The 22,688-nt window shown below is 40.1% G+C and overlaps 1 long non-coding RNA gene across 3 annotated transcripts; it reads right to left on the reverse strand.

Annotated features, from left to right (window-relative positions):
* Window positions 1-3,105: 3,105 nt before the first annotated feature.
* Window positions 3,106-22,137, reverse strand: LOC121669322. 3 transcript variants are annotated; one of them, XR_006017713.1, is made up of 6 exons: window positions 15,065-22,137; window positions 13,344-13,511; window positions 11,274-11,438; window positions 5,040-5,133; window positions 3,711-3,810; window positions 3,106-3,382 (listed from the first exon to the last, which is right to left on the reverse strand). It is a non-coding gene; the product is annotated as an uncharacterized LOC121669322 (long non-coding RNA). The 3 variants fall into 3 exon arrangements; XR_006017715.1 differs by lacking the exon at window positions 13,344-13,511; XR_006017714.1 differs by lacking the exon at window positions 5,040-5,133.
* Between the last annotated feature and the right edge of the window lie 551 nt (window positions 22,138-22,688).

Genomic DNA, 22,688 nt, shown 5'->3' on the forward strand with positions numbered 1-22,688 from the left:
GTGTTCAGTCCCCCTTGCAGTAATTTCTCCAAGCCAGGGAGTAAACCCTCTAGAATTTGTGAAAACCAAGGGGAATAGAGCAGCTGAGGATTGCTCAAATTTTGTAGGAAACCCTAATTCCAGTTTACTCAGGGCTGATAAGGCACAGCCCAGTCTGTGCAAATGGAAGTTGCAGGTGCACGGGAGAACTGCACCAGTGTGATGTTTGTCATGAGAAAGCTTTTTTGGTAGTCTGGCTTTGCATGGAAGTACCTTTTTCCCTCACACCCCCACCACCCTCTCACAAAAAATGCTCTGGCACAGCAGCAGATCTACTAATCTGAACGAGAAAAAGATTTCAGGTCTACCAGTAGGGCCCAGGTGATGCTTTCTGGCTTCCTCCTGTTCTGCTGTGATGCAGAAAATTCTGTGGCTTTTGTTTCCACTTTGTTTGAATGTGCTGCAATGCAGTTTCATGCAAATGACTGAGCTAAAAATGAGTATTACTAGACCCAGCCTCTCTGCCTCTATCTATTTTTGTCAGCTGTGCCTTAAAAGAACAAATACATACCAAGCTACCTTCACAGCCCTCCTTTCCCCAGTGCACAATACAACTATTCCAAATATCTCTTGCAGTCACAGTGGCTGTTTTGGATAGGAGATGTTTCCTCTCCTACTTCTTTCAATTCCCAAGGGTTTTTTAATCTTTTAAATTCAGTTCTCATGGGAATAAAGCTATTACAATGGCTAAGGTTACAATTACATGTTTGTTTTAATAACAAGTGCCTTCCCACCTCCTCAGAGTCATATTCTGAGGGATTCAGAGTCCTAAGTTTCTGAGGGAAACACTGTCCTTTTCCTCTCTCATCTCTTTTCTGAGATGAAAAGGTGAGGCAAAATATTGGTATCTTTTGGATACAAGAAAAAGTAAAAGGTAAAAGAACCAGGATTAAACAAAAAGCTGTGTAATGCTATTAGTACTGAATCAAACAAGAGTAGCAAATATTTTCAGCCTTTTAACACTTTAATTACTTTATAATAATTGAAATTTTGTGGTTATCTTCTCTGATTATTAACACTGCTTCTAGACATAAATCCAATTTCAAGATAAGCATAATATTTATGCAACTGTTATCTGCTCCTGATCATCTCCTCTTTGTTTTTCCTCTTTCTGCCAGATAGACCAGACATGGTGTTGCCACTGAGAGAAGAGTTTCATGGAAATGTAGCTTTTTCATTCTGAATTATTTGGTTAATATAACTTTAGCATCAACCCCCTTTTTACATGTTTCTATTCTATAATGTCCAGGGACCTGATATAATTTTTATAAAATATCACTCAGACCTCAGGAAAAAATCAGACATGAAAGCCTATCAATACAAAATAGCTTGCAGATTATTGTGTAATAATAAATATATCTATATTATTCTGCCCAGCCTGGCTCATCTAGAGCCATCTATATTTCTGTGAGACTGTTGGCTGGCAAGGCACACACTGAATTTGAAAGAGCTGGCAGAGTACTCCAAGCAGCAGAACATTATAAAAGACACATTATGTTCAGTTTCTGAGAATAGACTGAGACATGGATTCATTTTGGGTTTTGATACCCTGAGATCTTAGCTACAAACCAACTGCACAGACCAAACCATTGCCACAAACTTCTCTTTTTCAAATCTCCAGCTCTTTCGGAGGGGTGCAAAATTACAGGGCCAGCAGGCCACCCCCGTGGGCCAGGACACCACCAGGAGACACAACCAGGCTCCACCCAGGGTCAAAGGCTGAGCTGCTGCTCCCAGGCTGACCAGGCAGGGGATGCTGATCCCTTCCAGCTCTTGGGCTCCTGGCCTTCTGCAGGGAGAGACTTTGTCTGCATTTAATCGTTAGGTACTTTCCAGCTGTCATTTTAAATATATATATATAGGTTTGTAGATGAATATATATTTATATATATATATATATGTATATATATATACCCTCTGTACTATACATACACGAATTTCTTCTAATCTCCCACTCAGAGAGGCAGTGATTTCTGTCTCAGGGTGAATGCCATCAGCCTACTTAGCTCTCAGCAGCCTGGAGCTGAGCCAACAGGCATTTTTCCAAGTGACTGATAGTCTGCCCAGGCTGCAGAGACACCCTGGTTCCTCCTGTGTGTCAGGACATGAGGAGAAGTGTGGGAACAGCCACTGTAATTTGGAGGTGACTAGGACACTCAACAGAGGCCAAACCACATCACAAAACAGCTTAAAAATGCACAAGAGTTCAAGAAAACACGGACAAAAATTTGTAACAAAATTCCCTTTGGAAAAATGTACTGAAGGCTATTGCCAGGGTTTATTTTATATATTGTTAAGGCCTTTATGGACAGAAGGTTAAACAAAAAATCATAATGGCAGCAAGTTTATTGGGGGTAATGCAGACAGTGCAAACTTTATGTGAGATGGAGCTGAACTTTTTCTCTTTAACTCTTCTCACACCCAAGTCAGCCCTTTTCAGCTTGTGTTTTTACAATTCAAACGAGCCCTTAGTTTATTGCTCCTAAAACTAAATTCTCAGCTCTTCACACACAGGGACAGAGGTTACTGTATCCTCCACTGGAAAAATTTAACCACTTGGAAAATTTAATTATTAATTGCCATTTTTAAGGATTAAATATGCTGGAATAAGCATTTAACTTCTAGAGAGAACTATCTAAAAGCCACGATCACTTGCAGTTCCCTTTAGATGGGGCACTTCCCTGTAAAACAACACAACCTCTCAAGGCACACCTGCTCTTGCTCTACAGCAAAACCAACCCAATCAGGACGGCATTTGCAACAAAAAGTACCCATGAGATTACTGAATTTATCAATTCTTATGCTGCAGTTTAGCATTAATGTCTCTGATTGTGCTCCAGCTTCTGGGCCTGCCAGGCCAGCACACCTCATCACACCTTCATCAGGCACAAAATGACATTTTCAACTCAAATGTCATCATGTGTGCAGAGCTCCATGAAGAAAAGGTATCAGGTTTTCATCTGGGAAGATGGAATCATGTTCAGGCAGAAAAGCAATATAAAAATCAATCAGGTTCCAGAGGATGCTGAAGCTGAAAAATAAACTGGTCTCACCGTACACCAGTGATCAGAAGCTGACAGCTTCAACAATCCTTTATTTATGGAAGGCTCAGAAATTTCCTCTTTAACAAAACCAAAAAATTGGACTTATTAAGTGCAAACAGCCAAAATGTCTTGGTGACAAATTAAGCCGTGTTAATTATCATGCCCACTTCTCCTCAGTGCTATGTACCGGTGATAGCCCGGCAAAGACTGTGGATGAAGGGTAAATTCTTCTACAGCAGAAATGCCAACACGGATGTCATGTCTCAGATTTCACTCAGCAGTACGGTAAACTTCAGTCCCTGCATTTAAAAGGAGACAAAAAAATAAGTTCCAAATGCTGCTGGCTTCAAACAGAGCTTGTCACTGTCTATAGAGATGCTCTGTTTGTCAGCACTTCTCATTTTTGATGCCGCTACTGAGCCTGCAGGAAACAAATTTCTCTGGTTGAAACACTGAACGGTGGGGAAGCTTCAGGAGAGGAACAAAAACCTTGCATCACATCGATTTTGCTTGCATTTCAAAGCAAACTTGCCAAAGCAAATTATTTTCAAGGCTGCGGTCTAAGTTAACAAATAAATAGATGTTATTTTCATTAATGATCCAGTAAAGAAGACAAATTAAACTAACCATAAATTCTACTTTTTATCAGAAATACTGGCTGTCTTCTCCTAAGGTGAAAGCTCTCTTTTCTCAGATCCAAGTTCTGTAGAGCCATGAGGGTTTATTCCTGCATGGAAGAAAAAAAGAAATAAGAAATATTTTGTGAAAAATTCTGCCTTTAAAGTTCTTATCTTGTCTCAGTTATTATGAAAAAATTCTCTCTTCTCCAGAGGAGAGACCTATAGTTGTGACTCAACTTCCAAGCATTCCCATTTTGTCAAAAATAATCCTCTATAATTTAACAGCAGCTACAAGAACTACTTTTGCAAAGCAGCTGTATGCCTGTAGGCCTATAGAATTCCTGGGGTCTTCCCAAACAAAAATTCCCAGGCAAACCCCTCCCTGCAAGGAGGGGTCCTCAGGTAATCAGTCAAACCCAAAAAGGTCAATTATTTCATTTGTTACAGTGAAAGATAAACTACTCAAAGAGGTTTGGAACTCAAATTCCTTTTATAACTTCAATTTGGATAAGGGAACTGATGATATTCTTAAGATTTTAACCAACTTGAAAGAAATAAAAAGCTGTTTAGGTAGTGATGATCAGAATTACTGTAAATGGTACCACTACTCCAAATGAAAAATTTAGTATTTTGAAGGTAACTTCAATACTTGAAAATAATTAAAATCCATGTGAGAAGCAAATGAAATCCCTCTCCATGGACCAGTACAATTGCCCTGTGGATAAAGGGACATTTAGTCAGGTGGATGCCTGTATATAGCTGAGAGGTGGTTGAAATCACTAGACCTCAGTTAAAACGTAAATGTGTCTTTACTAATTTTGTTTCCAACTTCAATTTCCATTAAAAAAAAAAAAAAAAAATCAGAATTATTTCAGTAAAATCCTAAGATTTTCAGAGGGTGTGTGAGAAGATCAGACCAACTGTCTTCTGAACTTAAAGTATTCTACTTCATAATATCTATTTTTTTGTCTTTCCAGGAAAGCAAGATTTTACTGTCTCTGAAAGACTCCCTTAATCCTCCCACACGCACTCTCTATTTCTGCCTTCTGAGAGAATGCACTTCTTTACACTGAGCTCCTCTCATCCCATGAAGTGACAGAGCCACATCTCACCCAGCACCAGGTTCTTCATGAATATTAAAACAAAAGAGATGGTGGGAAGGAAAGTGGAATATTGGAAAGGACATTTGAGGCAATCCTCTTAAGAATTACTGAAAATACCTCGTAATAAGAAGGAAACTAGGTCATATCTTCCCCATTTCTTATTCCTTACTTCAGATAAAATATTTATTTTAAGTAGTTTAATAAAGAAAACAGAGAGAAGAACCAAGGAGAACCTGTAATTTCTGAGGAAATATAGTTTCTTAAGCACTTGAGAGGATTTTGTCTTAAGGCAGTAGAAGGGGTTAGGATGAAGGAGAGAACAGGTATCTGAAAAAGAGAAAAAGAGTTTTGAAGACAGATGACTTAACTTGCATTCTGACACAAGGGATTTTTTTTAACTTCACAGAGTGCAGGTAGAGGCATGTCTTTAATGAAGGAAAAAGCAAAGCAAAACTAAACAAAACCCAAGAAACTCACAAAACTGAGACAGGCACACAAAAAAAAAAAAAACCCAAAAACCAAAAAAAACAGAACGACCAAACAACAACAACAAAAAAGCAGAAGAAAAAAAACAACAGAAGCCCCAAAACCACCAAATGACATAAATAGGGACATGCTGTCCTGTCCCTATTACAGTAGTTTTAGCAATAATGTGCTCAGAGAGGCTCATTTGCTGAAATATTTTGCCTCATTTGAAATACCTCCAGGGATATGAAGCCATTTAGTTCTGCTTCTGTTATGTCCTTTTCCTCCTGTTCTCCCCACAGAATATTTGCTTGGTGTCAGTGTTACCACACCCTGGAGGCAGACTGGGCTCCAGACTGGGAGTCACTGGGAGCCAGAGGACAAATGACTGGGATTTGGGGATTACCATTGTTTTCCGTAATGTTTATATTAGAGCAACCTGTAGAGGCATCACCTGAAATCAGAATCTCTCTGTAAGAAGGTAGGAGATGGGGTTTGCCTGGATATTAATTGAATAAGACAGAGGGAGTAAAGAGGAGGAAAAGATCACGTAGGATCCTTCAGTGGGAGGTCAGGCAAAGAAGCCAGTAAAATTTTGGTCTTCTGCACTGCAGGTAAAGTCAAAGAACAAGGAAACCTCGATTCATGATGCTGCAGCTTTAACTTTTGGTGATTAACAAGGTGAACAGAGCCTTTTGCAGCAAGCTGGCCAAACACCTCCTTGTACCTCACCATGTAACTCCTCATGCAGAATTCCACTGAAATGCACAGTAAACCTTTTTTTCCCCCTGGTATTTCAGGGGTTTGAAAATCACTGTATCTTCTGTAAAAGGAAAAATTTATTTCACTCACTTCCCCTCAGAATTCCTCCTATCTTTTCCTGGGTGTCTGTAGTTCTGGCAAGAAGCAGAACCTGTAAGTTGGGATTTGGCTGGAGAATGCAAACATGGTGTTGCTGTACCCACAGGTGCTCACAGACAGAGGTAAAATCATCTTCAGGTATGACATTTTTGTAGTTTCTGGGGGAATATAAACTCCACATTCACCTGGCAACACCTCCATCCTCCATGGCTTCCACTAGGCAGGTTGTAAAACCTTGGTAATGAAGAATATGAGTAAATCTTAAAAAGTTCATAAACTTTCTAGGACAACATGAATGTTGGGCATCACGTGGGTGGCAGTTAATGTTGTCTTTTTGATGGTATGAAACAGAAACCACTCAAAGTTTAAGCACAGAATGATTTTCCCTTCCTTACTGCAATCAGCCTTCATTTTATCTGTTTTACTCAAAATACCAGGAGTAAAGCAGTCCTGTGCATAATCAGATAAATTTGCCTTTTTATTAATTTCTTTTATATTAAGGATCTATTTACTCTTCATTAATTGTCTTGGTCTTTTCTAGATAAGGGGAAAACAATACAAAATCAAAGCAGCCAAACAAACCCCAGACCCTTAAATTTAAAACAAAATAATTGCTACAATTGGATAAAACAAAATTTATACATGAATGAAAATTTCAGACTAGTTTGCTTATTGTTGGCAATTGGATTTTACATAGGGTATTTAAAAAAAAGAATTTAAAAAAATATTTTTAGAAGATTTTACATAGTATATTTAAAAAAAAATAGATATTTTAAAACTATCACTTTATCAGCACCAAAATGCATTTAAGACCTACTTTGTGACATTTTGTGAAGACAGTTGAAAGAAAAATATATTCAAAAATCACAGGAATACAATCAGCACCCACCATAGAGCAATTTTCTTAAAGACTTGGTTCTTTCTATCTTCTTTACAATACCCTGTGTATTTTAACTGTTTAAACTACACTGTACTCTTACTATAAATTTATGTCTACAAACATGAAAGCTGGGACTTTCTTATCTCTTCTCTAAGGAAATCTCATTTTCTTTTTATTTGAGAGAACACTTAAGATTCACAGCTTGAGCACAAGAGTAAATGTCCTTCAGGCACCATGGAATCAATCCCCAAGAATTCCTCCCATTTGAAACCCCTGCCATACCAGAAAAAGGAGGAATGCACCACAGTGTTAGAGACAGAGCACAACAAGAATGAGTGCAGGCTGTTTTCTCTTCCTGTAACTTGTGTGGGGCTACAGTTTGGTTTTGTGGTTAAAGCTGGGTGGATAATACAGGAATATTTCAGTTATTGCTCAAACAACAAGGTTTTTTTCTGTTTCTCACAGAATCCTGCCAGGACAGCTGACCCCAGATGACCACAGGGATATCCCAGACGTTATGGGGTCATGCTGAGCACCAAAAGCTGGAGGAAGAAGGAAGAGATGATGTTCAAATCTTGGCATTTGTGACCCCAAGGCACCTTGACAAGTGATGGAGCCCTGCTCTGCTGGGGATGGCTGAACACCTGCCTACTCATGGGAAGTGCTGGATTAATTCCTTGCTTTGCTTTCCTTGTGTGTGCAGCTTTTGCTTTACATATTAGGCTGTCCTGATCCCAACTCATGAATTTTCTCCCTTTTACCCTTACAATTCTTTACCCCATCCCAGTGGGGAGAAATGAGTGGCTGAGGGGAGCTGAAGGGACTTCCAGGCATAAATCATGGCATGTGCTGTAGCCCAGTACTCAGCTGTGTGCACAAGTGAGCTGATCCAGAGAAAGCCACGGTTTCCCACCCCATGGGATTCAGCAGGAAAGCTGCCAGACCATATTAACACCTCCTAACAGCTCAGGTCAGATTAGTTCAGATGAGTTTACACACACTCTGCAAGCCAAAGCCAAAAAAATCTTGGCTGACCTCAAAAGGAGGTGCTCAGACCACAATGAATAATATTCATGAGGCTTGGTTGGCCCAGAGCAAAACAGCACCAGTGAACCACAAACGTGTATGAATGACAAATCAATTTGTCTGGAGCTACTCTGAAATAAGATATTTCCCTCCAGAGAAAGGTCACACCTTCAGAAATCTCTCCTTTGCCTCAGCAGTTACCAGGCAAATAATGAGGAGTAACTCCTCAGTGTTGCCCCTGAGGGAACAACATCCCTCATCACCTCTGAGGGCAAACAAAAGACTTGGGATACAAAATTCATAGTTGGACCTTGTAACCCCGAAACTGAGAGCCCTTGGAAAGCAGCAGGCTGTCCTACCAAATAAGCATAAAAACAAGCAGTGTTCTTCCAGGAAATGGAGAGCATAAATTTATGGTAAATATTGTTTGGGATGAGTAATTCACCCAGTTCTAATTTTAAGTATAGGGCTCTGGAACATTATTGATGAAGAACATCCCATAAACCTCTAACAACAGCTGAAAAGGAAGATAATATCTGGGATATTTAGTGCTAAATTCTGCACTAATAAAATCCACTATAGTATAGGTACTTTCCCATCTATCTGTTTAGGAGTTCTACAGTGTATTTTTTTACACGTGGAACTGGAAGACTGCCTAGTAATAAAATGTCTTGGAAATGGGAAATTGAGACACTTTCTGGGAAGGTCACCTGTTTTCCCTGAGGCCTGGGCCCCATCTGTGGTAGAATTGCCTGTCTTCCTGATTTAGAAAAGAAATTTTCTCATAAATAAGAGAGAAGGTTCAGAAAGAGGGGATCCTACAAGCAAAAATAAGCACCAAGGATTGTCGTCAAACCCACAGTAAATATAGAGCAACTAAAGGGCTAAAATTAAAAAAAATCAGCATTACTCTTGTATTTCAAAACTGTGAAACAGCCATTAAGAAAATGCTTACCAATGTTAATTTTCTCCTCCTTTCTACTCCTGTGGCTTCTGGGGGTAGATTGGTTGAGAGTGCTGATTTTGGATGCCACTAAAAATCATTGTAGCACATTAAGTTATAGGTTAAGATATAAGATGGGCCACGTGTCACAAAACCAGCACAGAAAAATCCCTTTTATTTCTTTCTACTTTTTCCTAATATTAATAGTGATTTTCCGTTAATAATATTCCTTTGTTTTAATAACTTATTGTAACAAATGTTAGTAACACTGGAACAGAGAGAACTCCTGCATTCTGCTTATGGGCAAGAGCCCTGGATTGATCTGATGTCTAAATGTGGCTCTGAGCTGCAGATAGCAGCAGTGGAAAAAATTGCAGATGAACTCTTAGGCTGGGTGAAGCCTGACAGCAAAATTTGTCACTGTAGCTATGATTATTAACTTCACATTTTTATTAGCCTGTTTAAATCCTACAGGTATGGGGGTGTGAGCAAACAAATAAAACCTACAATCCTCACTACAAAGCCAGAGGAATCATAGCTATTAGATAGCATTTAATGAAAGAAATCTATAGCTGAAATCATAGGAGCATATAGACAAAAATAAGGCCATTATAAATACTTTTATTTGTTGTCAAATCTAGAAAATTTTCAGTGAATTAACTCTTTACCCAAGAAGGATCAACTATTATGACATTGCATTTGCAAGATTCACTTTTCATCCCTTTTCTTCAATTTTGCAGACTAAAAATCCCAGTAGGACAGGTACCTATGGCAGCATAAAGAGACCTATTAACGTGGGCCATGCAGAGGATATCTACATATAGCATCTGATCCCATTTTCCCTGCTGTTCCACACCAAAAACTCTATTTTCTCTTCCAGTTTTAAAAGCTTGAAAATCAACGCCATATCTGGATCAAAAAAACCCCTACAACAGCAAAGCCGCCTGCTGAAAATCTACTTTTCCCACTAATGCATTACAGGTGCCCTGTGCCTGCTTTTTTGGGGAGGAGGGATTTGCAGTTTTAGAAGTGCAGAGCTCAGATATCTTATTTTCTGATTTAACTGTGGCTAATTGCAACGCACAACAGATGCAGCAATACAGCTTTGGATAGCAGCTTCACAAATACCACATATGCTCTTTTATACTTTTAATTAGCACTTCCTTACAGGGTATATGTGACGGGATTACATGAAATTGTGGCAGTCCCACAAGACCCTGCACTGCTACTCCGTGCAAGTCCCTTCTAAGGTAAGTTCTCCATCTCCAAGATGCAGGAAATACCTCAGAGCCCCCCATTAATGTGCAAAATGCCATTAAAAATGCTCTCCATTAAGGTGAATTGCCATTTCCCTGAGGAGAAGATAGGTAGAGCAGCTCTCTGGACAGTTTTTCTGGCCTTTCTTCAAGTCTTTTCAAGTCTTCCTCAACTTTTCAGCTCTTTCATTGCTGGTGGAACAGCACTGAAGCTATCACAGCATGTGTTGGGCTCCCAGGTGCTGGATTTGGTAAGTGTGTGTCACCCTGCATCCAGACTTGTTTAGATAGATCTAAATCACTCTGCCATGCCAGCATACTTCATTGATTTGTAATAAGCCTTTGTGGTTACACTTCTGCCTTCAGACTGATATTTGGAAGAGTCTTGTGGCCTCCCACTCAGTTTGGGAATTAAAACCCAATATATAAGTAATTCCAAAACAATTTCTCTAATTATTTTCTCCTGACTATCTTGGGCATTGTCACTTATCTTGCTCCGAGCTTAATGGCAGCATTAACATTTATGCTTTTCTCTGAGGATGGACTCACATATGTTCTTTCCTGAACAGTTTCTGAACTTGACAAAGTCTGATAAGCAACCAAATGCCATTTGGGATGGGGACTGAGTGAGCCAAAATAGAGTTCAGCTGTATATTAGATGACTTTTTCTTTCAGACTGAAAGGAGCTATGTTTCTTTCCTGCAGTATCCCAGGAAAAGAGGACAATAATCTTGATATCTAGACAAATTGTTTAACCAAATCCCTCTTCACACACCAGCTCTGTAGCAGTCAATCTACAGCTAGAGTCATCCAAAACTCCTCTGCTTGCTGAACACAGCCCTCAAACCCAACTGTTGATTTCACTTATATTCATGTTATTATACAAAACTACCGCTCACAGATGCTACCACATAAAATTGCAGACAAAGAGAAACAGATGAACGTGTAGATAAATGCATAACGTACATTTAGATAGGGGGAAGAAGGAGCAAAAATAAAACACAACACAAGTTGTGATCATCATCATGGAACTTACCTGAAAAGCAGTGATCTCAAAAACTCTCCTGGGGAACATCTTGTCTGAGATCTGCTACAGAAACTGCAGTAGGGCTGTGCCAGCAGGGTTCTGATCTTTTCCAAAAGCAGAGATGTGACAGGCACTGCCACCCCTGCCACTCACTTGACAGGTTTGGGATGTATGCTGATGGGGAAAATGCAAATACTGAGAAGTTTCATCATTTGTTTTCCTTGAAAAAATAAAGTTATGTAAAATAACTGCTTGCTGCTTGGTTTTTTTCCTGTCACTCCTGTTAAGCACCAGTACAAGTAACCTAAATTCTACAGCTTTGCTCTGAGGGCCTGTTTTCTCTCTGACAAACACTGCAGGTGCATTTTTGAGGTGGTGAAGTACTGTGACCTTACAAACAGCAAATCTACAACAGAGGTAACTTGTTAAACCAGCTTCATAAGATTAATACAAGCAGGGTTAGTTCAGTTTAATATCAGATTTTACATCTTGCCCAAAGAAGTTGTAGATCCCCCATCCCTGTGTCCAAAGCCAGGGTGGATGTGGCTCTGAGCAATCTGGTCTGGTGGAAGAGGGGTTCCAACACAGAGGGGTTGCAACTTGAGGATCTTGGAGGTCCCTTCCAAAACAAGCCATGCTGTAATTCTGAGATCTATTTGTTCCTTAATAACAAAGCACCAAAGCAGAACAAAATAGAATTTCACCCACTGAAACTCTACAGGCCTTGACCTGTGCACGGTGCTGAATCTGATGGACTATTTTGGGTTGAAGGTGTAAAGAATGACATGAGCTATAAGGTAAAATAGTGGCAACAAAGGATTAACTTCTGATCAAAGAAATCACAACTTTTCCCCTTACAGGGAGCTCCTACTCCATGGCCACAAGTGCAGAAAGAGCTGAATGGGTGGATTTCCTTCAGACCTGGGTACCTGGTACCAGAATTTGGCTGTGCATATTGGTAAATGAGATCTAAAGGACAATTGCCATGTGTGCTAATTGCCCCCACAGTACATCAAAGCTGCATGAATCACCTCTTTCAACCACAGAGAGTAGAGCCATTTGAAGCCCTTTGTGGGGTTGAGGTCATTGGAATATTTTTTAGTTGCTCTTGAGGTCATTTGAGGCCCCTTTTGGGGTTACTTGAGGTCATTTGAGGCCTTTTTGGGGTTACTCGAGGTCACAGGGGTTACTTGAGGTCATTTGAGGCCCGTTTTGGGGTTACTTGTGGTCATTGGAGAAATTTTGAATTGCTCCAGGGGTTACTTGAGGTCATTTGAGGCCTTTTTGGGGTTACTTGAGGTCACAGGGGTTACTTGAGGTCATTGGAGAAATTTTGAATTGCTCCAGGGGTTACTTGAGGTCATTTGAGGCCTTTTTGGGGTTACTTGAGGTCACAGGGGTTACTTGAGGTCATTTGAGGCCTTTTTGGGGTTACTTGAGGTCACAGGGGTTACTTGAGGTCATTGGAGAAATTTTTACTTGCTCTTGGGGTTACTTGAGGTCATTTGAGGCCCGTTTTGGGGTTACTTGAGGTCACTGGAGAAATTTTTAATTGCTCCAGGGGTTACTTGAGGTCATTTGAGGCCTTTTTGGGGTTACTTGAGGTCATTTGAGGCCTTTTTGGGGTTACTTGAGGTCATTTAGCGTTACTTGCAGACACACTGCCATGAAGTGCATGTGAACTAAGAGACAGTATTTCTTTATTAAAACGCTTTTCTCAGATTAGGCATTGAATATAAAGAAAGTAATTATCCTACTTTTACACAGGAGCAGCTGAGGCATTGGCTTCCCCAGTTTCAGGCAATTTTGCTCCCCCCAGCTTTAAAAAAAACTGCACTGAATGCTGATCAAATAACTTATTACCTTCTGCTTTTGTTTACCAAAAAAAAAAAATTAGACCAAGATAGCCCAAAGTGAAGTCACTCTGCAAACCCAGGAGCACCTGAACTTACAGGACCACGTGGAGCAGTAGAGAGAGAGCCCCTTACTTGCAGCAACCCTCAGGCTCATAATGAATGAATGCCCAAACACTGAACGGTGTGTAAATGCCCAAATTAGAAATGTCCATAAATCAATAACCTGTGCTTGAAATGGAAGTGCTGTCCCTGCTTGTGCTCCTGTCAGAGGAGGGCTGAGGCTGTCACCAAGTCATTGGTAAAACCATCAGCACTTCAAGCAAGGATCTTGGTGTCACATTCAACAGCTCCAGATGATCGTGGTGATAAACAAAACAGCTTCAGAAAAATCCTGCAGAGTTACCAGGATAAAATTCAAATAAATCGTCAGGCATTCCAATTTACCAGCCCTGGAGCATTTTTCAGGGCAGTGCTCAAAACACTCCCTTTCCACTCCCACCATTTTCCCTTTACAACCTGTTAAAATAACACTGTCTACAATTACAGGGTCATTTGTTATGCATGATATAATAGACTGCAAATATAAAAAGGCATTATCATCACTTTTGTCCTTTGTTCTTCCAGGCCAGAATATTGCATAGTTCTTTATTTTGACATTTATTGCTTTTAGATTGGTAATAGAATGGTTTGTGTTGCTCATTATCTTGAATGATGATAATATTAGAGTTTGGGGAGCCTGCGTTCCCTGTTAAGTAAAGTAAAGGCTTCATATAATTTACCAAAGGTTATTACTGGACAATTACCCACAATACAGTTCAAGTCTAATAATGTTAGCCACATTCACTCTTAAATACCACATCTGGAGTGTGGTTCCTAGGAAGCTGCAGAGGATGATTTAAGGCTTTTATGTGCCTGGAAGGAGGAGGGGAGTTTAGATGTGCATATGCATGGCTGTATGTGTGGTTTTGGTGTTCACTAATTGATATGTGGGTTTGGTGGCTATTAAAGGGTGTCCTTAGGGAAGGGAACTAATTAGAAGACACACCTAGTTGGGACACTAAGACGAAAATGGAAGGGGAAGAGGGATAAGATATAACCTGAGTTTCCCCCCTTACTGTTGGGAATAACAGAGTAATTTCATAATTAAGTTTCTAAAAATTACATCAGGTTTTGGCCTAAGACTTTACTTAAGTTCTTATACAACAGCCTAATGTGTTAAATTCATCGGTCAGCAAGGCATGAAATTCAGAGCCTGATTTTATCCTTCCATCCCTTTTATCACTTGACCATGCTCAGCATCTCCTGGCCAGCTCAGAGCCCCATTCTGGACACGCTTCCCAGCCTGCAGCCAGGGAGGGGCTCCATTCCTGGGGAGAGTGACTGGGGAATTTTCTACCTGGGAAACTTTCTAGGTTGGGGATCCTCGACAATCCCCTCCACTTCTGAGGCTCTCAGATGTTTACACGGGTGTAACACTCTGTGTGCAGGCACACACATGTGTATACAAACATTTTTTCTCCCTGTCCCTTTTCTGTTCACTACTCCAGTTTGCCTGCAGCCATTTATGTTCAATTTATGTTTTTCAGTTCATTTCTCTAGCAGCTGCACTTACAATGAAATGTTCCTATTTGGTGCCAAGTAATAGTAGCTGGAGTTATTTGCCCTATGAATCTCGGTAGATTAGTTTTTGTAATTTACATACATATCCAATTGCTACCAATTTTCACTGACAGTTTTCTCTTTGGACTTTGTTTCATTTCTATTTTTGAGCGGTAACAGTTTCAGATGTACATCTCTCTGCAAACTTTATGATATGCCCTGCATTATTATAATTATCTAGTAATGCCAAAGTGAGAGAAAACCTTTAACTCTAAATGTTAAAACAGTCTGCAGAAAACAAAGTTAATGTTTCATGAAATAAATGTCATAATACGAAAAACTTACTTTAATGGAAATTTGCCCACAGCTTCAGATGTTTCTTTTCTGGCTGACATCAGTTACTGTTCTTCACATGAATCACAAAACCCAGAGTGATTAGGTCAGCTGGTTCCTCGGTAGGGCAATAAATAACTGTAAAACTCCCCAGATTTGCAGTTGTGGTGATGTGCCATGAGCACCAGCCCGTGGATATGAGTGCAGCCAGCTGACACACCTGCAGTGGGTTTGCTCTCAAGAGGGAGCACATTGATGGCTGGGATTCCTGATGCTGCTGGAGCCAGATAAGCCCGACACCAGGATAATGCTCTTCCATGCTGTGCTAGAAACGCTGGAGCAGATGTTCTGGGGAAGCAAAGAGAAGCACACAATTGCTGTTATTACATCACTCGATATTGTAGTGGGTGGGCAGGTGCAGGCAGGAGGTGCACACCTGCAGGTTTGCTCAGCGTGGGGCCCAATGCAGGCATCTCTCAGGGCAAGGGGAGGCTTTCCAGGAGCTGCTGTGGGATTTCAGTGAGCACAGAAGCTGCGCAGACCTGTTCAGAAGCAGTTCAGCCCCTGTACACAGCAAGCCTGGTCCCCACCTCCCATCTTGTGCCCAGCAATTGGATGTGATGCCCAAAGATTTCAGCTTTTACACATTTTTCATAGATTTGTGGACTATTAATATGTGGTTATACAGCCTCTGGTATCTTTCCTACCCTTTCTCTTAGATTTTAAAGTGATAAACTAACCTTCTAACACATTCCCAAAATAGTTTAGTCTTATTTTCAAGAAGAGGACCTACAAGAAGAACATTTTGTTTCCCAATCAGAATCTGAAGAGACACAACAAGAAATGGGGCAAAGAAGCCCTGGACCAATTCCAATAGGGCAGTACCTGGGGGAAAAATTACCTAACCAACTGAACAATGTTTGTTAGATATGATAACTTGCTAAATCTATAAAAATTTTAGAAATCCACTACTGAGTGTGCCCATAGCCCATAACTGTGGATGCACCTGGGAGCTCCCAATAAAGAACTGCTTTTTTATCTTACCATTTTAACACCCTTGCAAGGGTCTTGATCTTTTGATATCAAACATATGCAGAACAAAATCTACAGTTTTTTGGTATGGGGCACAGCTTGGTGAGTGCAGCTCATGATGCCCAAGGCGTGGGGACCTGCAAACAGCACTATTTGTTAAAATCTGGAAAGCAGCAGGTGCTGGGGACCTGGAGAAGGCACTGAAAATTGTCCTCAGAGTGTCCCTCCCAGACCTGCAACAACACAGAAGGAAGTAATGAGGATTTTCAACACAGCCCGAACAACATAGAGGTACAAATTAAATCAATGTGCTTGTTACTTCCACCTGTTTTCAACACTTCAACTTAATTTTAAAAAGCACAGTGGCAGCATGTATAATGAACAGGTCCAGATTTTCAACTTTGCTTGTCCTCTGGGCTAGAAACTGGGAGTGAATTCCTCTGCACAGCAAAGATACACGGTAGCAGACAGCTTTCCTATATGAGAAAAGAAATTAATTCCTCCAGCTCTGTGTATCTTGACAAAAAAAAAGAAAAAAGTATGAATTTTTTCCTGTACTGTCATCTTTCAATAAATGAAAATAAAAAATTCAGAACAATGTGTGATCAAATCTAAGCAATAAAAAAAAGCAGCTGCATTTTGATGAACAGTGTCGCATTCAGAGAAACAACAGGAATGTTCAGCTGTGGAGTTTTTACAATAAAGCATGTTGTAAAGAGACCCTTTTTTTTCCCAATATTGGGGCAGAATCCTCATAAAGTTGGAGAGACTGCTCAGAATCTTATAACTGAGCTGCACATAGGCTAGAATTCAGCCAGAAGAGAGAGCAGTAGCTCAGCAGCCAAGCTCCAGTAACAGAAAACTCTAAATAAAGCAAGGGCAAGGACTATTGATGCTGCCTTCCCCCAGATGGATCCTGGTGATGAATGCATTCCAAATGCCAATAATCTCAACCTTTGTTCAGTATGATACCAGCTTTGCATTGCATTATTGGCAAGCACCCTGCTGCTCTTTGCCACCTCTCTGCCATCGGGTGCCTTCCCACCTGGGCTTGCCAGCACTTCTTCGTTTTTCCTTTCCACTTCTTATTTCCCCAGTGCCCAGGCAAATGTGGCAAACTTCCCAAATGAAAGTGACCTTGATGCCTAAGTACATTTTCTTTGTCTTGTTCAGCCCTTTTTAAATTAAAGTTCTACTGATAGGTATATTCCTGCTAGTTTTTATTACTTCATCTTCACATGGCAGCTCCTAAGACACAGGGAAATTCTCTTCAATCTGTTTGTGCCATTTACACTTCTGCATCCCCTGATCAAATCTTTTAAAGGTTTCACCAGCACTGTGCACCTCAGCTGCAGGAGTTTCCTGCTTTAGGTACCAAAGTAGAGTTTTGAATTTACTCTTCTCCCCCCCCAGACACAATTTCTAGTGCCATTCTTGTCCTTAGCACATTAATATCATGCTTTAGAGCAGCAGAGAAATCAGTTCAAATCCTCTTTTTTCCTGGGAGACCTGAACCTAAAGTCCTGCCAGGACACAGAACGTAACTAACCTGTTACAATAATATTGATTTTAGTGCTGCGTTTTCCAGCTACAAACAGCAGAAAATGCCAGTTTTCTCTGGTTGAATTATGTTCTATTAAAATAATAGCATAACAAATTCAGTCATTCAGGCTTTTGTGACACACAGCATCAACCATGATACCTGAAACAACACTGTGGGCACCATAGCAAAATACACACCTTAACCACAACAAACAGATCACCACAGCAGCTTCAATTTGCTATGGAATAAATATATTTATATTTAATACACATCCCTCTCTTGCCTACAAACCCTGCGGGAGCACAGCTGCAAAGAAGCACCTGCTCTGCTGACTACAGGAGCTCAGTTTTCATGTGGGAAGAAGCTTGACAGATAGGCTTGGAATTTAAGCACTGCATTTTTGCCTCTCATGGTTGGTTTAAAATTACATTAAAATTGCATTAAAGCAACGATGGGTTATTGATCACTATCAAAATAAAACATCTAGGTACTCACATATAAGGAATTGACTAAGCAGAGGTGTGAGCAGAAAATTATAGTGTTCACATATGGAGGAGTGATATTCTAATGTATCCTGGCATAACAGGGCTTGAACAGGAGCCTTACAACTGGAAGAAGTCTGACTTCCCGAGGGAAATGGTTGGAAGTCTGGTTTAAAAAGAAAATATTTTCATTTCCTCAAAAAAAGTCTTTCCTGGAAGATTTTTTTGAACCTTAAGGAAACAAAAAGCACATTTACCACCTGGGGAATTTTACTGTAATAGGTCTGAATCAAGCTTTTAAAAGTTTATTTATTCTTTACTTTTTTTTAACAAATAAAACACAATTAACAAACGTTTTCTAGTCTTATTTGCACAGAAACAATAACATGTAAACCAAATAAATTTTTTGTGTGTGTGTTTTGCTAGTATCCATTCATCTTTACCTACTCAGAAAGCTAAACAAGAGTTATCAGTCAGGGAAATGAACCAGGCAGAGACACTGAGGTCCCTCCCCCGAGCAGACAGAGCCTCTCAGGGCTGCTGTGATGCCAGCAGGGCTGTGCACATCACCTGGCACAGGAGCTGTCTGGAAGAGCCTCCTGCATGACTGCCTCTGGGTTTTGGCTTGGGCTGCCACCATTGCCACCGGGAAGAAATTGGCTTTTCTGTACCTATTGTGTCACCCTAAATTACAGCCTAATTGGTTTGCCCAAAGAAGTTCAGATGAGTCATTCCCTACTGCTCATTTCCTGTTACTACCGATGTGGGAAGATGTGAGAAAACCAAGGGTACAGTTACATCTACTATAGATGCCTGAAGTTACATGAAATTTATTCTGCCAGAGACTTATTGACTCAAAAGATCAATGACACTAAGAGAAAAAGCTGATATTTTTATTTGCTGCAAGTTCTGGACTTGGTTTTGATTCTAACTCCATTCTTGTTAATATTCAGGGAACTATAATCTGTGTGAAAATTAATGGAAAATGAATCACTGCATTATAGCAAGAGAAGTAAGACCACAGATCCGGTTGTCTGGAAAATTGATTTGTGCTGCATACTGAATGCAGTCCAGGGGGCTGCAGTACCTCATGTAAAGGATAAAAGTGAATGTTTTGTAGACCTTTTTATGCTTAAAATAGGCAGTATCATTACAAATGCAGCTCTCACGAATTTTTTCAGTCTAGTGTAAAAACATCCAGAAACCTGGCTTTTAATTCAATGTAAAACAAAGGAACAAAAGACCTGAGCATGAATCATGTTTCTTCAGAACTTTCCCTTCAGTTTTCTGAACTAATTCTAAATGCCATTCAAAATCCTGTTCTTTTACAACCCTGACCTGTGACTTTGGACAGGTAAGTCCAGAAACATTGGCAATGCTTCAGGAAGACATGACTGTGTCTGTAACTACATATTCTTAGCTGTTGGAAAAGGGAAATACACCTGGAGGGACATATAGTTAATAAACAAATTAGAAAGTAGGGACTAGAAGATGAATAATTCTTTCTCCTTGTGTTTTAGTTGTTCTTCCTGAATCTCTCAGCATTAACTCAACTTCTCCCTCAGCCTTCCACAGTTCTCTGTAAGACGCAGAGAAACTCCCCACATTCCTTCCCTGTTTTTGAGACAAGAAGAAGAAAGGCACAGCAGTGGCACATAAACTCCTGTAAATCTTTTGATCTTCACAGCTGAAACATAAAGGGGCACACCTCAGTGAAAGTACTCCTATAGGGTAAATATAACTGAGTTAAATCCCAAAAATAAATCCCAAAGGAACACGTAACAAACGTGATGGAGCTGATGAGCTTCTAAATTCAGAAAGGAGTGATGTGCTGCCCTGGAGGACTTTGTTCTTAGAAGAGAGAAAAACTGCTATCACTACAATTAAAAAATAAGACTAAATTTTAAAAACCCAACCACCAACAAACCGACCTCCTCTTAACCTATTTTACAGTAAAAGCAGATTTTTATACCTAAACATCATTACACAAGTAAATTCTTGCTTCTGCTCTTCACAAACCCTCTCACTCGTGCATGTTTCTGTGTATAGCAGATATGATTTTGACACAATTAGAAGAAAAATAATTGCCACCTGGAAAAGCAAACAGCATTACAACAAAACATTACAGCTTCATTTACTCATGTCTGGCATACAGACATTGCAGCAACTTCCTGGATATTTGCCTTAGCAAAAAAATACTATATGCAGGACCAGAGCTTCTGAAAGCAAATCTGCTGTTCATGTGCAATGGAAGTTTCTGAAAATGCTTTTTTTTACCATGTCACTGTCTTAATCTTCCACCTTTTCCTTCAGCTGATGACTTGCAAACATGAATCTTTTACCAGAAATTAATTTGTTTCTGACTTTTTAATGCAAAACCAGGTACTATTGTGCTTGAGCTTTGGAAACAAATCAAGACCATTTGCTTCATTTGGACAAGAATAATTTTATTTCTTGAGTTACTACACTCACATGTAGCAGCCTACGTTTTTAGGTGATCTATCAACCCAGAAATGGCAATCCTGCATCCAGGCTCTCTTTTCCTGCATCATCCCTTTGATCCCTAACTGAATATGTTATTTGTCATTCTTTGTACTAAATAATGAGTAGCTTAGAGATACATCTGTTGCAAAATAGATAAAAAGCTCAAAGGTGTGGCTAAACTCTCTCCCTGAGAAGCACCCGGCCAGTTTTATACTCTTCACTCCCTTTCTTCAAGAACAAATTCACTTTTCTTCTTATTTACCAGCTAGGGACCATGACTGGTGGCACAAAACATGCAGGACATGAATTAAACTTCCCAATTTGCAATGACCTTTACATCAAAAGAAAGCCAGAGCGGTTTTCCCAGGAGCTGGAGTGTATTTGCAGTTCCCATTTCAAAGTCACTTTGTCTTCTTTGAAGAGAAAGTCCATTAAGTCCAGGAGTAATGCACATTTTCATATTGCTTTGGGATTTGCTGCTCATGGTGGCACACAGTGCCGTGCTCATGGTTCAGAACAGTGCAAATCTAATATGCAATCCCAAATTGTTCCGTGTTCACATTCTCTTCTGGGCACACCTGAAATTTAAAATTACCTGTATAATTCTTCCCAGACAGGTTTTAATTATTCACTGGTTTAAATTATTCATATTTAGCAGAGTGCCTGTGTAACACAGACTGGTTTTTTTAATAAAGTAATTTTACAAATACTATGGGTCTGTAAAGCTAGAAAAGCCCTCCTACATTCCCAAATCCAATATTCCACTGATATTAGTGAACATTCATTCACATACTTCTATTACAAAATTTTCTTTGGAGGATTAAAATTCTATTTTGTCTTGTAGGGCTGAAAGAGAGCCATGTCCATGAGCACCTCAGATGCAGTTAGCTAGCCAGAACCTCACTGCCTCAATAATCTGGTGTTTTAGGATACTTTGGGAGGCTGACAGAGCTGAGCCATCTGCTTCCTACCCACTGAAGCTTCTCCTGGGGCAGCTGTAAGGGACTGTCCTCCAGGCACACCTCCTGTGCTGACCTCTCTCAAGATGCTCTTTCACTGGTTTGAAACAACCTGGTAGCTTCCGTAGTATTTCATAGTCCATGTAAAATAGGGTTCAAAGCATTATCTAGGCAAAAAAAGAGATGAAATTAATCTCTTTTTCAACTCTATGCTGAAATTGAAGTTCCTGCAAGCCATATGGCTGCTCCTCTCCTGCTCCAGGGATCATTAAAACAGGGTGCCAGAAGAAGTGGATCAGCAGGCATCAACTGCCTGGAAGGAAAACAGGAGGCAACATCTCTGGGAAGGTTTAACTCGAGCACTGCTTCCTACTGTGACAGGATCCAATTTGTTCTGAGGAGAGAGATGTATGCTCACAGTACTTCCACACAGTCCCTATCACCTTTATTCTCCATGCAGCAGGCTGAAGATTTTTCTAAGATATTTAGGTGGTTAGATTTCTGTTGTTTGTTTTCAAATTTCTCTCTTTGGATCAAAATTGTTTGCATGCCTTCTATTTACCCTAACCAGGACAGACAGCAAGTTGCAAGCCCCTCCACATCCCTCCTCCTCATCAATCCAATAGCCCAGTGGCTGAGTCACTCTCCTGAAATCAGAAACAGAGCTCTCTCAAATTCCCTCTAACATCCCAGATGAGCTCAATAGCCACTCCTACTTTTCCCACTTAACTCCAGTCACTGCTTGGAACCTCAACCTGCATTCCCCTCCCTGTTGCCACAGATCCAAGTCTCCTGAGCAACAAAAAAGCCAACTGCATGCTAAATAAACAAAGTAATTAAAACAAGCTAAATGAAACAGGAAGGTGTTAATGCTCTTTGTCCCAGACAGTCTGGAATGAGGTGTCTGATTTCTTCAAGTGAGTGACTTATTTAAAATCCAGGCAGGTTTTTTACCTTGACTGAAGGGGGAATTAATTATTGTTGATATGTCAATACAGTTAACACCAAAGTCCAGGGGTGGAGTGTGTGTATATGTTTGTACCCAATAATAACTTTAAAATTTCAGTATTTTTGGGATATAGATGTTGTTAAATGGGTGATGGATTGATTCCAGCTTTAAACAGCCATTGAGACAG

Source organism: Corvus kubaryi, unplaced genomic scaffold, assembly GCF_017639235.1.
Source record: "Corvus kubaryi isolate FWS band 111438036 unplaced genomic scaffold, C.kubaryi_AGA036_p1.0 37391, whole genome shotgun sequence".
Classification (NCBI taxonomy): domain Eukaryota; kingdom Metazoa; phylum Chordata; class Aves; order Passeriformes; family Corvidae; genus Corvus; species Corvus kubaryi.